This window comes from Kogia breviceps, chromosome 1, assembly GCF_026419965.1.
Source record: "Kogia breviceps isolate mKogBre1 chromosome 1, mKogBre1 haplotype 1, whole genome shotgun sequence".
Lineage (NCBI taxonomy): Eukaryota > Metazoa > Chordata > Mammalia > Artiodactyla > Physeteridae > Kogia > Kogia breviceps.
In genome coordinates this window covers 134,124,596-134,137,470 of record NC_081310.1, presented here as the reverse complement: position 1 = coordinate 134,137,470, position 12,875 = coordinate 134,124,596, and the positions used below count along the sequence as shown (strand labels likewise).

The 12,875-nt window shown below is 36.7% G+C and overlaps 1 non-coding gene across 1 annotated transcript; it reads right to left on the bottom strand.

Moving 5' to 3' along the window:
• Window positions 1–4,505: 4,505 nt before the first annotated feature.
• LOC131746813 (U6 spliceosomal RNA) lies at window positions 4,506–4,611 on the bottom strand. Its single transcript, XR_009332668.1, has one exon. It is a non-coding gene; the product is annotated as a U6 spliceosomal RNA (small nuclear RNA).
• Window positions 4,612–12,875: the final 8,264 nt, after the last annotated feature.

The following is a 12,875-nucleotide window of genomic DNA, read 5'->3' as shown; positions in this document are numbered from 1 at the left end:
CTTGATTGATGTGTCCCCTAAATGCTGGTATCCCAAAGTTCTGTCTTTGATTCTTTCAAAAATTATTCTTCTACCCTTTAAAATAACACCTGTGTTATGATCTTTTCTAAATCTTTATCTCCAGCTAAGACTTCTTTCCTAAGCACCAGTTTAGAATATCCAACTGTCTCCTGGATATCTTCATCCACATTCAATTCAATTGAATATTGTTGTGCTAGGTTTTTAGGAGTCAATAAGTAAATGAACCTTGCCCTGTATGATCTTACATTATAGTTGGAACAAGTTAATCCAACACAGGTGGTAATTAGGAATGCAGTTTTATCAAGCAATAAAATTTTCCAAGTACAGAAGTAGCATAGGGACTTCCCTGGTGGCACAGTGCTTAAGACTCCACACTCCCAGTGCAAGGGGCCCAGGTTTGATCCCTGGTCAAGGAACTAGATCCCTCGTGCATACCACAGTTAAGAGTTCACCTGCCACAACTAAGGCCCTGCACAACCAAATAAATATTTTTTTTAAAAAATAAAGAAGTAGCGTAGATGAAGAGGTTATAGGAAACTAAATGGAACTCATCTTTTCTTCAAATGTACTCTTCCTATTCTATACTTTAATTAGTAGCACAACTCTGCATACCTTTGGCCTAATGGTGAGGATTCTGGGCTTTCACTGATGTGGCCTGGGTTCAGTCCCTTGTCGGGGAAAATCTCACAAGCCGCGTGGCCAAAAAAAAAAAAAAAAAAAAGAAGAAGAAACCAGGGCAATCTAAAATCCTTCCAAATCCCCCACATAAAGTTGGTTGGCAAATTGTATGTATTCTACCTCTATTAAATTTGCCCATTTGTCTTTTTATATAATAGTCATCATACTTCAGGTCCTTGTAATTTCTCATTTCATTGAATTATTCGCTCAGTAAAAGTTAATTGAACAGCAATGTATAACAAGGCCTTATACTAGGAAAATGCTCTAAAAAAAGAAAAAACCCCAAAAAACAAAAAACTGGGTTGTAGGGAGGCTACAACCCAGTGAGTAAGGCATAAGCAAACAGATGGTTGTTGTGATGAGTAGTAGAGATACTGAGAAAAATGTGGGAACTTGTGGTCAGTGGAACCTAACCCAAGTTGGGATCAGATTTGCCTAGTTAGAGACTGAGTCTCGAAGTAGTACTAAGCTGAGTATGGAGTGGGGAAGAGGGAGATACACACATACATACACACCCCACTCAATTTATACATACCAAAGAAATATTACTTTAGAGACATTATTTTGGGTGACTGTGTAGTTTTCATTTTGCTGTTGCTTAAGAATAATTTTTTAACTGATCATAATTAATTTAGATTATCAGTAGTAGTACATCATCATACAGTTGATCCTTCATATTCACCAGTTCTTTACTTTCAAATTTGCCCACTCAATAAAATATATTTGTAACCCTGAAATTAGTACTCAGGGTGCTTTATTGGCCATTTGCGTGTGCATGAGCAGAGCAGCAAAAAAAATTTGTCTTATGTTCCCAGCTGATATCCAACAAGGCAGTGATTAGCCTTCTTATTTCAGCTCTCATTAACAAGTCTTTGTAGTCTATTTAGTGCATTTTTGCATTTTTTGCATTTTCGTGCCTTTTTTTTGGTGATTTTACTGTTTAAAGAGATGTTTCAGTGTGGTGCTGAAGTGCTGTCTGGCGTTCCTAAGCACAAGAAGTCTGTGATGTGCCTTATGGAGGGAACACATGTGTTAGATAAACTTCATTCAAGTAGGAGTTACACTGCTATTTGACCATGAGTTCAGCGTTATAATAAATAGTCTTCATTACAGAAATACACGAGAAACAAGGTTATATGTTCATGAGTTGACTTAACCCAGCATTTCCCTCAAGGGCAATGATTCAGTATTTGCTAATTCAGCATTCATGCAGCTTTATAGAATATAAATATGTTAAATAATGAGACAGGATAAATTTGACTTTGGGAACCAGCCAGAAAGTCATTTATGGCCAGGAGTGATGAGTTAGATGGTCAAGCTGAACAATATAGAGGTATGATTAGAAGTTTGATTAGTTCTATTAGATTCAAATGAGAAATTGGGGATAGGCAAATATAATTTAAAAACTGCATGACTCAGCTCAATGGCATTAATATTAATCACTATATTGATATGGAGACTTTTATTCTATAAACATATATGCGGTGCCAATGTTCCAGCTACACTCTGAGCACTGTGTTTTTCTGTCTTTGCAATGGGAATAAAAAAGCAAGACTAATTTTAATTGGAATGACCATCTAGATTCCTACAAGTACTAAGATCCGTTCTTTATATTCTTTACATTTGCAGCATGTGGTTTTCTAAAATTGTAGTTAAAATAAAAATTGAAACCATTTTACCCCCCATTTACAAAATTTATCCTTTTGATTTAAGAGGAAAGCAAATTGTTTTTTCTCAAGACAATAAAAGCTCTGAGTTGTGTCTAAATCAATAGTTTCCAAACTGAGTGTACATTAGTGTCACGCTAAGGGGGAGGGGGGGGGCGGGGGGGAGTTAGGTCTCATCAAAAACGGAGATGCTGGGCTTCCCTGGTGGCGCAGTGGTTGAGAGTCAGCCTGTCGATGCAGGGAACACAGGTTCGTGCCCCGGTCTGGGAAGATCCCACATGCCGTGGAGCGGCTAGGTCCGTGAGCCATGGATGCTGAGCCTGCGCGTCCGCAGCCTGTGCTCCGCAACGGGAGAGGCCCCAACAGTGAGAGGCCCGCGTACCGAAAAAAAAAAAAAAAAAAATGCAGATGCTGAGACAGCGTGCCCCTCTTTTGATAAATATCTCATTTCACTACCCTAAGTTTTCTAATATATTCCCCTTAGCGAACATGCCCAGGTTGAGAATTTTAGTTTACAAGTTTTATTTTACCTTCAGCCAGGCTGATGTTTTATAAGCTTAAGTGTTTACAGTGAAAACTTTTTTCTTTAATTTGCTAGATATAACAAAATTTTATTGTGTTCACTGCTGTTTTAGCCTGCCCTCTACCTCCAGTTAAAGGATAATTTGTATAAAGCAGGGGTTGGCAAACATTTTCTCTTAAGGGCCAAACAGTAAATTTTTAGGCTTTGTGGGCCACACAAGCTCTGCTACAACTACTCAACTCTGCCACTGTATGGGGAAAGCAGCAATAGACAATAGGTACTATTTTATGTTTATATTTATGGGAAGGGATCATGACTTAGACTGTTTTGATCTCAGTAACTGTTGCCTTTACTTGCTGATTTAGCCTAATAATAAAAAGGCTATATTTTAAAATATTAAAAGCTCAAACATTAAAACCCATCCATTTAAAATTAAATTATGCTTGAAATCCTACTTTTTCTTTTACCTATAAATGTCCTCCTTTAAGCAATTACAGTACTTTGGGCTCATTGTATTTGGAGTTAGTCAGTCAATGGCCTAATTTTTAGCAGTTGGTGGATACTATACAACAGGTTGGCTTATTTTATACATGTCCTAATACTTAATATTTGGTAGGTAGCAATAAAGTCTTTGAATCATATTTTAGTCTCCACAGTAGCAGAGGTTTAATTATTTATGCCTTCACAGGTGCAACATATAAAGATATTTCATACTTAAGGTTAGGTACTGATTTAAATTTAAAATAAATCATTTTAGGGACTTCCCTGGTCGTCCAGTGGTTAAGACTTCCAGGGGTCATGGTTTGATCCCTGGTTGGGGAAGTTCTGCATGCCGTGCAGCAGGGCCAAAAAAAAAAATCATATTATTGAGTTGTAAACAGTTGGAGAGCTAAACAAACTTGCGAGATAATCAGTTTATTGCAGTCTTGCCTAAGAGCCTAACAGTTTGGCGAAACAGCAGCTTATCCTCTCCTTTCCTGCTTTACCTCTGGGCTACAATCATTTTTTTTCCCTCTACTATTTGTCTTACTCTGAGGAGCTGTTGGTTTCACTTTGGCCACAGAGTGCTCTCCTCTCTGGCCAGCCAGTTAAGTTTTCCAGGGGATTCTGATGCCTTCCCTAGCTACTTGTGAGAGGAGAAACTTTAGAAAAGAATAAAGTGAAAATCGCGTAAATTCCTCATTTCCCAGTGTTGCTTTTACTTTCAACACTGTGAAAGCATATACTGAATGAGCATGTGTAAATAGAACCATCCCCACTACTTTACCCTAAAAGTAAAGTATTAATTTGAAAAAGTCCTCACTAAAAGTCCTTTTTTTGCAGATGAGAAATGGGATGTTTTGTTTTTCAACTTTACTGAGATATAATTGACAATATTGTAAGATATTTAAAGTGTACATTGTGAAAATTTGATACATGTATACATTACGAAAGGACTTCTCTGCTCTAATTGACCCATCCATCACCTCACATATTTATCTTTTTTTTTTTTTTAGCAGTGCCCTGCAATCTGTGGGATCCTACTTCCCCAACCAGGGATTGAACCTGGGTCCTTAGTAGTGAGAGCTTGGAGTCCTAAACCACTGGACTGCCAGGGAATTCCCTCTATCTTTTTTAAAAATATAAGATGCTTCATGAATTTGCATGTTATCCTTGGGCAGGGGCCATACTAATACTAATCTTCTCTGTATTATGCCAATTATATGTACAGCTGAAGTGAGCACTGGAATACTATTTTATAAGTAAAAATGAACTTTTAAAAAATTTTATTTTATTTTTGGCCATGCAGCATGGCTTGTGGGATCTTAGTTACCTAAGCATGGAGTCCGAACTACTGGACCACCAGGGAATTCCGAGAAATGAACTTTTCTTTAATATTCATCTGTTAAGATTTTGTTTTCCCTAAATGTGCATGTCAGAGATGTGTATGTATGATATACTTAAGTTTATAGGTTAAGGTTTCTGAAAAGTTGGATCATAGCACTGGGAATTGGAAGGAACCTCTAGATCTACACTGTCTAATACAGTAGTCACTAGCCACATGAAAGTAAGTGCCTGAAATGTGGCTATCTGAACTGAGATGTTGTGTAAGTGTAAAATTCACACTGGATTCTGAAGACTTAGTACAAAAAAAAGAATTGTAAAGTATATTTTATTGATAATTTTTTATTGACTACACGTTGCAGTGTATGATATCTTAGGTTTACTGAGTTAAATATATACATTATTAAAATTTCACATTTCTTTTATTAAAATGTGGATTATAAAAATGTTTCAGTAACATATGTGGCTTGCATTTGTAGCCCACATTATTTGTAGCTCACTGCTGGACAGCACTGCTCTAAGTTATATGATCTTTCAACATAATCAAATACCAATTTACAACACCCATTTAAAATGACCTAGAAACTCTATAGTTTCTTTTGGCTTTCTGATTCAATATTGAAAAATATTGTACAGAACACTTTAATTCTTTTTTTTTAATTAAAAAAATTGGGGGGGGCCACGTTGCACGGCATGCAGAATCCCAGTTCCCCCACCAGGGATTGAACCTACACCCCCTGCAGGAGAAGTGCAGAGTCCCAACCACTGGACCACCAGGGAAGTCCCAGAACACTTTAATTCTAAAATGTTAGGAAAGTATGAGGTTAGCTCACTGTATATTCATTAGTCCTGTGGGAAGCTTTTCAGTGACTTCTTATAAAAGAGGGTTAGAAAGAAGGGCAAGTTATTATTGGGCTATTTTATTGGGAAACTTTTTAATATCACCACAGAATAAAATCAGTTCTACTCCCCAAAAAGGAAATGCTTTTTTAAAAAGCAGAAAACATTTCTTATGCCTGGGTATCTCCAGATAACTCTAGTATTTTTTATAAAATGATTAAAGCAGTTTTATTTTACTTACTTTTTTAAAAGGCATGTACTTTAAAAATTTGTTTTAATATTATTTTAAATCTTTTTTTTGGTAAATACTGTTAAATTGGTCAAATTGAATGTGTAAATTCTATTATAGTGCTTTGTGCCAGGAAAAATATTGTAAAATCAAGCAATGAAGGACTTCCCTGGTGGCGCAGTGGTTAAGAATCCATCTACCAATGCAGGGGACACAGGTTCAAGCCCTGGTCTGCGAAGATCCTACATGCTGTGGAGCAACTAAGCCCTTGCGCCACAAGTACTGAGCCCACACCCCACAACTACTGAAGCCCGCGTGCCACAACTACTAAGCCCGTGTGCCAAGAGCCCATGCTCCACAACAAGAGAAGCCACCGCAGTGAGAAATGAGAAGCCCATGCACTGCAATGAAGAGTAGTCCCCACAATGCAGGGGACATGGGTTCGATCCCTGGTCCGGGAAAATCCCACATGCCGTGGAGCAGCTAAGCCCGTGTGCCATAACTCCTGAGCCTGTGTGCCACAACTACTGAAGCCTGCACACCTAGAGCCTGTGCTCCGCAACAAGAGAAGCCACCGCAGTGAAAAGCCTGCACACTGCAACAAAGAGTAGCCCCCGCTCACTACAACTAGAGAAAGCCCGTGTGCAGCAACGAAGACCCAACACAGCCATAAATAAATAAATAAATAAATTTGAAGTACACATATAGTACACCAAAAATTTTTAATAATTAAATAAATAAAAATAAAATACACAGAATTCGAAAACTGGCACAAGAAAATGAAAAGCAATGACACAGAATCAAAACTTGAAAACTTGGGAATTACTAATATAACTATAGTGATTAAAGTACTGGGAAATTTAGGTGGTATGGACTATTCCAAGGAGAATTATGATTGATAAAGCTCTTCTTCTTATCAACTTTTTAGGTTAGTTTGACATCTTTTACTGGTGCTCTTGGAAGCTTACAAATATTAATGACATTTTTTACCTTAACAAGAGAATTAATTTCACTAGCTTACTAAGACAACTAAAAAAGTAATTTCACTATCTTCAGAGTAAATTGACACTTAAGAAATGAAGCAAGCTTTTGAATAAAGTTTATTTCAAAGGCCTAACAAATTAGCACTTTTTGAAGAACATGAATGAGCAGTCATTAAGTAAAAAAATGACATTCAAAACTTTCAGCAATCTGACCATAACTTTTATCTGTCAGCTTCCTACAGTGAGCCTTCCTAAATCATATGATTTAATCTGACCACTCTTTTTGCTGTATCAAATGATTTTATGCTTTTTGCTTCTGGGCTTTGAGTTCTTGGTCCAAATCACAAACCCTCCCTCTTCCTCTCTTTCTAAATTGTATCAATCTTTCAAGATCCTCACTTTTTTTTTTCTGAAACCTTTCCCATCCCCACCACTCTGCCCAAAATGAGCTTATAATTAACATTTGTATAGTATTTTACTTTTTGTAAAGCCCTTTCCATATTGTCTCATTCTATATGTCAGTCTAATAAGGTGGATGATGTTATTCATTTTGGAGAATAAGGGCATAATACCTGATTTTTCCAGAACTTTGTATAAACGCTGAGTAGCAAAACTAAGAATACTGGAACCAAATCCTCTCATTCCAAGTTTGATGCTCTTTCCTCTCTGCCTCAATGGTCCCTTTACTCCTATAATAGTTACATAACACCTACTTGGCCTTTAATTGTTTACTGTCTTTGTATCAAACTAATTTGATTGTCAGCTGTAGATTTGAAGGGATATGTACAGATTTGTACATGGGGAATGGGAATAAATGGAAAAGATGATGAGAGCTGAATACATCTCTTCTTGATAATAGAATCAAAGAGGTCATTAAGAACTCCTTATCGGTCCAGTTGCTTTTCTGAAAGCATTATATTTTTTAAAGTATGATACCCAGACTTTCTTCTTTCCCTCTAGCCAAAATAACTACCCACCTTAGTGCCAAATTTTTAGTATAATTTCTAAAAGGGAACTAAAAAGAGAGGGCTTCCCTGACCACCTTGGCTAAAGTAGCCACTTTCCATCTCTGTCTTATAAACATTTAAAATTTTTCTTTAAGGTACTTCAAATTATCTGAAATTTTATTATTTCTTTTTTAACTTGTTTATTGGTTGTCTTCTCCCACCAGAATATGAGTTGAATGAGAGCAAAGATGTTGTCTGTCTAGTTTATAGCACATAGTATGCACTCAGTAAACATTTGCTGAATGATTGAGATACCTATCAATGGAGAATGTTCCCTATGGTCATAGCCATCTTTTAAAACAAGTTTTGTAGTACCCATCAGATACTATAAAATGGGCACTCACATGCTATTATTCACTGCCTAATTCCAAATTCAAGTGCAAACTACTGTAATTACCCAAAGAAGGACATTTATAGTTAAGAAAAAAGACAGGGTTTCCAGAACAGTTTAATTTTAAGTAGATGGCATTTAATGACTTAAAGACACTTGCCTTAAGTTTGCTTTTTCTGTTTTGTAACGTGGATGGAGTAAGAAATGAATCTTTTCAAAAATTTTTAATTTTTTTCCCCTAAAGTTAAAGTTGTATTTGTAACCATGACAAAACTTTTAGGTTTTATAACTTATGCTCAAAATTTGAAGCCTTTCCACAGGAATGAGAATATAGAATCTAAGTTCCAAACTAGCAGTCAAGCAATTTGCTATAAGAAATCTATGATAATGATTCCTCAGTGCTGGAAGGAGTTTTAGTAAAGTATAAAATGTAGAGGTAGGGCTTCCCTGGTGGCGCAATGGTAGGGCGTCCACCTGCCGGTGCAGGGGACGTGGGTTCATGCCCCGGTCCGCGAGGATCCCACATGCCGCGGAGTGGCTGGGCCCGTGAGCCATGGCCGCTGAGCCTGCGCGTCCGGAGCCTGTGCTCCGCAACGGGAGAGGCCACGGCGGTGAGAGGCCCACGTATCGGAAAAAAAAAAAAAAAAAAAAAAAAAGTAGAGGTAAAATATTCTATTATTAGATGGCCATAGTTTGATTATATGTAATTATTTAGGTATTATCTAAAACGCAGGCCAAATATTAGGACACCAGCCTGGTAGTACTCCTTATGTTAATATTGGAACAATGTCTATTTAAGTATTGTTTAAAATATCTTAACTCAGGCTTCCCTGGTGGTGCAGTGGTTAAAAATCTGCCTGCCAGTGCAGGGGACACAGGTTCAAGCCCTGGTCCGGGAAGTATCCCACATGCCGTGGAGCAACTAAGCCCATGCGCCACAGCTACTGAGCCTGAGCTCTAGAGCCCATGAACCATAACTTCTGAACTCACGTGCCACAACTACTGAAGCACATGTGCCTAGAGCCTGTGCTCCGCAACAAGAGAAGCCACTGCAGTGAGAAGCCTGCACACCGCAACTAGAGAAAGCCTGCATGCAGCAACAAAGACCCAACACAGCTAAAAGTAAATAAGTAAATTTTTTTAAAAAAATATCTTAACTCACTATTAAATTGTTAGCCATTGAAAAGCTCTTTGAAATCTTATCACTACTTTCAATATCAGATGTGTGTGCATATATATAGATTACATATGAGAAAGCATACGGAAGTGTTTGATAAACTGTAAACTAATATAAATGTTATTATTACAGAGAAGACATAGCACAGTTTTTTTTTTAATACTAAGAGACTAAAATTCAGTGATAAAGGTCTGAAAAGGGAACATGGCAAGGGGCATGATCTTAGAGGATGCCTGAGTCCTTTGGGGGTGATTCTTTTAGTTACTCTAATGCTTTATACCAAGTAAAATTTCCTCAGTGAAGAGAGATGATTGGTCAATAGACCTCCAAGTGGTAGCAGAATAGTTTGTATAGCTTAAAATAATGAAAACAACTTATATGTATATGTCATTATATAAATTTTAGTGCTTTCATGTGTATTATTTGATTTTCACAATAACATTTGTGAGATAGGAATTCAGAGAAATTAAATGATTTGCCTAAATTACCTACTAAATGGCAGAGCTGAGATTAGGAACCAAGCATTGAAATTCTTAGGTTTTTATTTATTATTTAACTTATACTTTAGACATTTGTAGCCCCTTTATGCTAGTCCACTAGTAGGAACTGAAGATTCAGTGATAAATAATAGTTTTCCCTAGGCATCTTTCAAGTAATATAGTATGATTGAGGTGTATGAGGCAGCAACAGAAATCAAGGCTGGAGGGATTTTCTGACTCTCAAAGATATATATTTAAAAAATATAAACACAACTTTTTATCCATTTATTTTTAAATTGACAAATAGGCTTTATTTTTTCGATCAGTTTTATGTTCACAGCACAATTGAGTGGAAGGTACAAAGATTTCCCATAAACCTCCTGCTTCTACACATGCATAGCCCCCCTCCATTATCAACATCTCCCACTAGATGGAACGATGAACTTATATTGATACATTATTATCACCCAGAATCCGTAATTTACATTAGGTTTCACTCTTGATGTTGTACATTCTATGGGTTTGGACAAATATATAATGACATTTGCCTACCATTCAGTATTATACTGAGTACTTTCACTACCTTAAAATCCTCTGTACTACACCTATTTATCCTTCCCTTTCCACTAACCCCTGGCAACCACTGATCTTTTTTTTTTTTTTTTTTTTTTTTTCCAGTACGCGGGCCTCTCACTGCTGTGGCCTCTCCCGTTGCGGAGCACAGGCTCCAGACACGCAGGGTCAGCGGCCGTGGCTCACGGGCCCAGCCGCTCCACGGCATGTGGGATCTTCCCAGACCGGGGCACGAACCCGTGTCCTCTGCGTTGGCAGGCGGACTCTCAACCACTGCGCCACCAGGGAAGCCCACCACTGATCTTTTTATTGTCTCCATAGTTTTGCCTTTTCCAAAATGTTACATAGTATGTAGCCTTTTCAGACTGGCTTCTTTCACTTAGTAATATGCACTTAAGTTTCCTCCATGTTTGTATATGGCTTGATAGCTCATTTCTTTTTATTTTCTTGTTTTTAAATTTATTATTTTTTAAACTCATTTCTGTTTAGTGCTGAATAGTGTTCCATTGCCTGAATGGGATTTTACCACAGTTTATTCACCTACTGAAGGACATCCTGGTTGCTTCCAAGTTTTGGCAATTATGAATAAAGCTGCTATAAACATTCATGTGCAGGTTTTTGTGTGGATATTGGTTTTCGATTCCTTTGTGTAAATACCAAGAAGCACGATTACCAGACCACATGATGGATGTATTTTTTGTAAGAAATCACCAACTGTCTTCCAAAGTGGAAGACATTCCTGTCATCAATGAAAGAGAGTTCCTGTTGTTCTACGCCAGCATTTGGTATTGCCAGTGTTCTGGGTTTTGGCCATTCTGGTAGGTGTGTTATGGTATCTTATTGTTTTAATATGCATTTCCCTGATGACATACATTATGGAGCATCTTTTCATATGCTTATTTGCTGTCTGTATATCTTCTGTGGTGAGGTGTCTGTTAAGGTCTAAAAAATGTTAACCCATTTTTTAACTGAGTTGTTTGTTTTCTTATTGTTGAGTTTTAGTTCTTTATGTATTTTGGATAACAGTCCTTTACCAGATATGTCTTTTGAAATATTTTCTTCTAGTCTGTGGCTTGCCTTTTCATTCTTTTGACAGTGTCTTTGTCAACAGAAAATTGTAATTTTAATGAAATCCAGCTTATGAATTCTTTCTTTCATGAATTGTTCCTTTGGTATCATATTTAAAAAACATTGCCAAACCCAAGGTCATCTAGATTTTTTCCTATGTTCTAGGAGTTTTATCATTTGCATTTTTCATTTACGTCTGTGATCCATTTTGAGTTAATTTTTGTGAAGGGTATAAAGTCTGTATCTAGATTCATTTCTTTGCAAGTGGATGTCCAGTTGTTCAAACACTATTTGTAACATTTTTTCTCTATTATATTGCCTTCATTCCTTTGTCAAAGATCAGTTAACAATACTTATATGAGTCTATTTCTGGGCTCCCTATTCTGTTTTATTGACCTTTTTGCCTTTCCTGATCTATTGTTCTTTCACCAATACCACACTGTCTTGATTAAGTATTTGAAATACACTGCATTTGAATACAATGGATGCTACCTATATGTTGTCTTAATGATTCTAAATTTAACAGAGAGTCAAGATGAGTAAGTAGAAAATAACTGGAATATTTGGAAAAAGCCATTTCTTCTTAGTTGGACAGCTTTTCTGTGAGTGGATGTGTATGCTTGTAAATAAGGGCATTTTGTTTTACATATTGTATAGTAATCATTTTTCCAGGAAAAAATTCTTCTAGTTCATATGATGAAATCATTGTTATCATTACAGTAGCTAACACTTGCATGGACTGCACTATCCACACTTAAGTGCATCACACATTTATCTCATTTAATTCTCATAACAGCCCTGCAAAGTAGGTATTAATGTTAATCCTATTGGACAGATAGGGAAACTGAGGCACAGAACAGTTAAGTCCAAGGCCACACAACTAGTAAGTGGTGTTGCCAGGATTCTAATACAGGCAGTCTGTCTCCAAAGTCTGTGCTTTTACCTACTACACTGTCAATATTCCCTGATGCACCTTAGCAGACTTTATAACCACTATTCAAATATCTCAAGCACTGTTAACAAGGTATAAAAGAGCCTCAGTTTGCTTATTCTTGGATAAGAAGTATCAGGGAATGGAAGTCATAATTTACTAATATTGATACTAAATGAGAAATTTCAGTTCTGAATGTACCGAGTTAAGAACTAAATATTGACAGAAAAAGTTTTCAGCAGGAACATCGGTAAACTATTAGAAATCATTTGTATTCAAGTATTGCAGTGATGATCTAAATTTTAATAGTAATTTCTTCTGAGACTCTAGAACGCTTACTGTCTTTCTCTGTACTAATTTTATTGTAAACTGAGATGATTTGTGTATTGAAGAAATAAAACTTACTTTTTTATTGTCTGTGAATAAAGCCAAAGTAGAAGGTGAAGATGGTATCAGTTGAATGACTAGTTTTATACTTTCAGGGTTTTTTGTGTAGTTAAAATACTATTATCTTTAGCTCTCATTATCTAAACATGTTTAATAT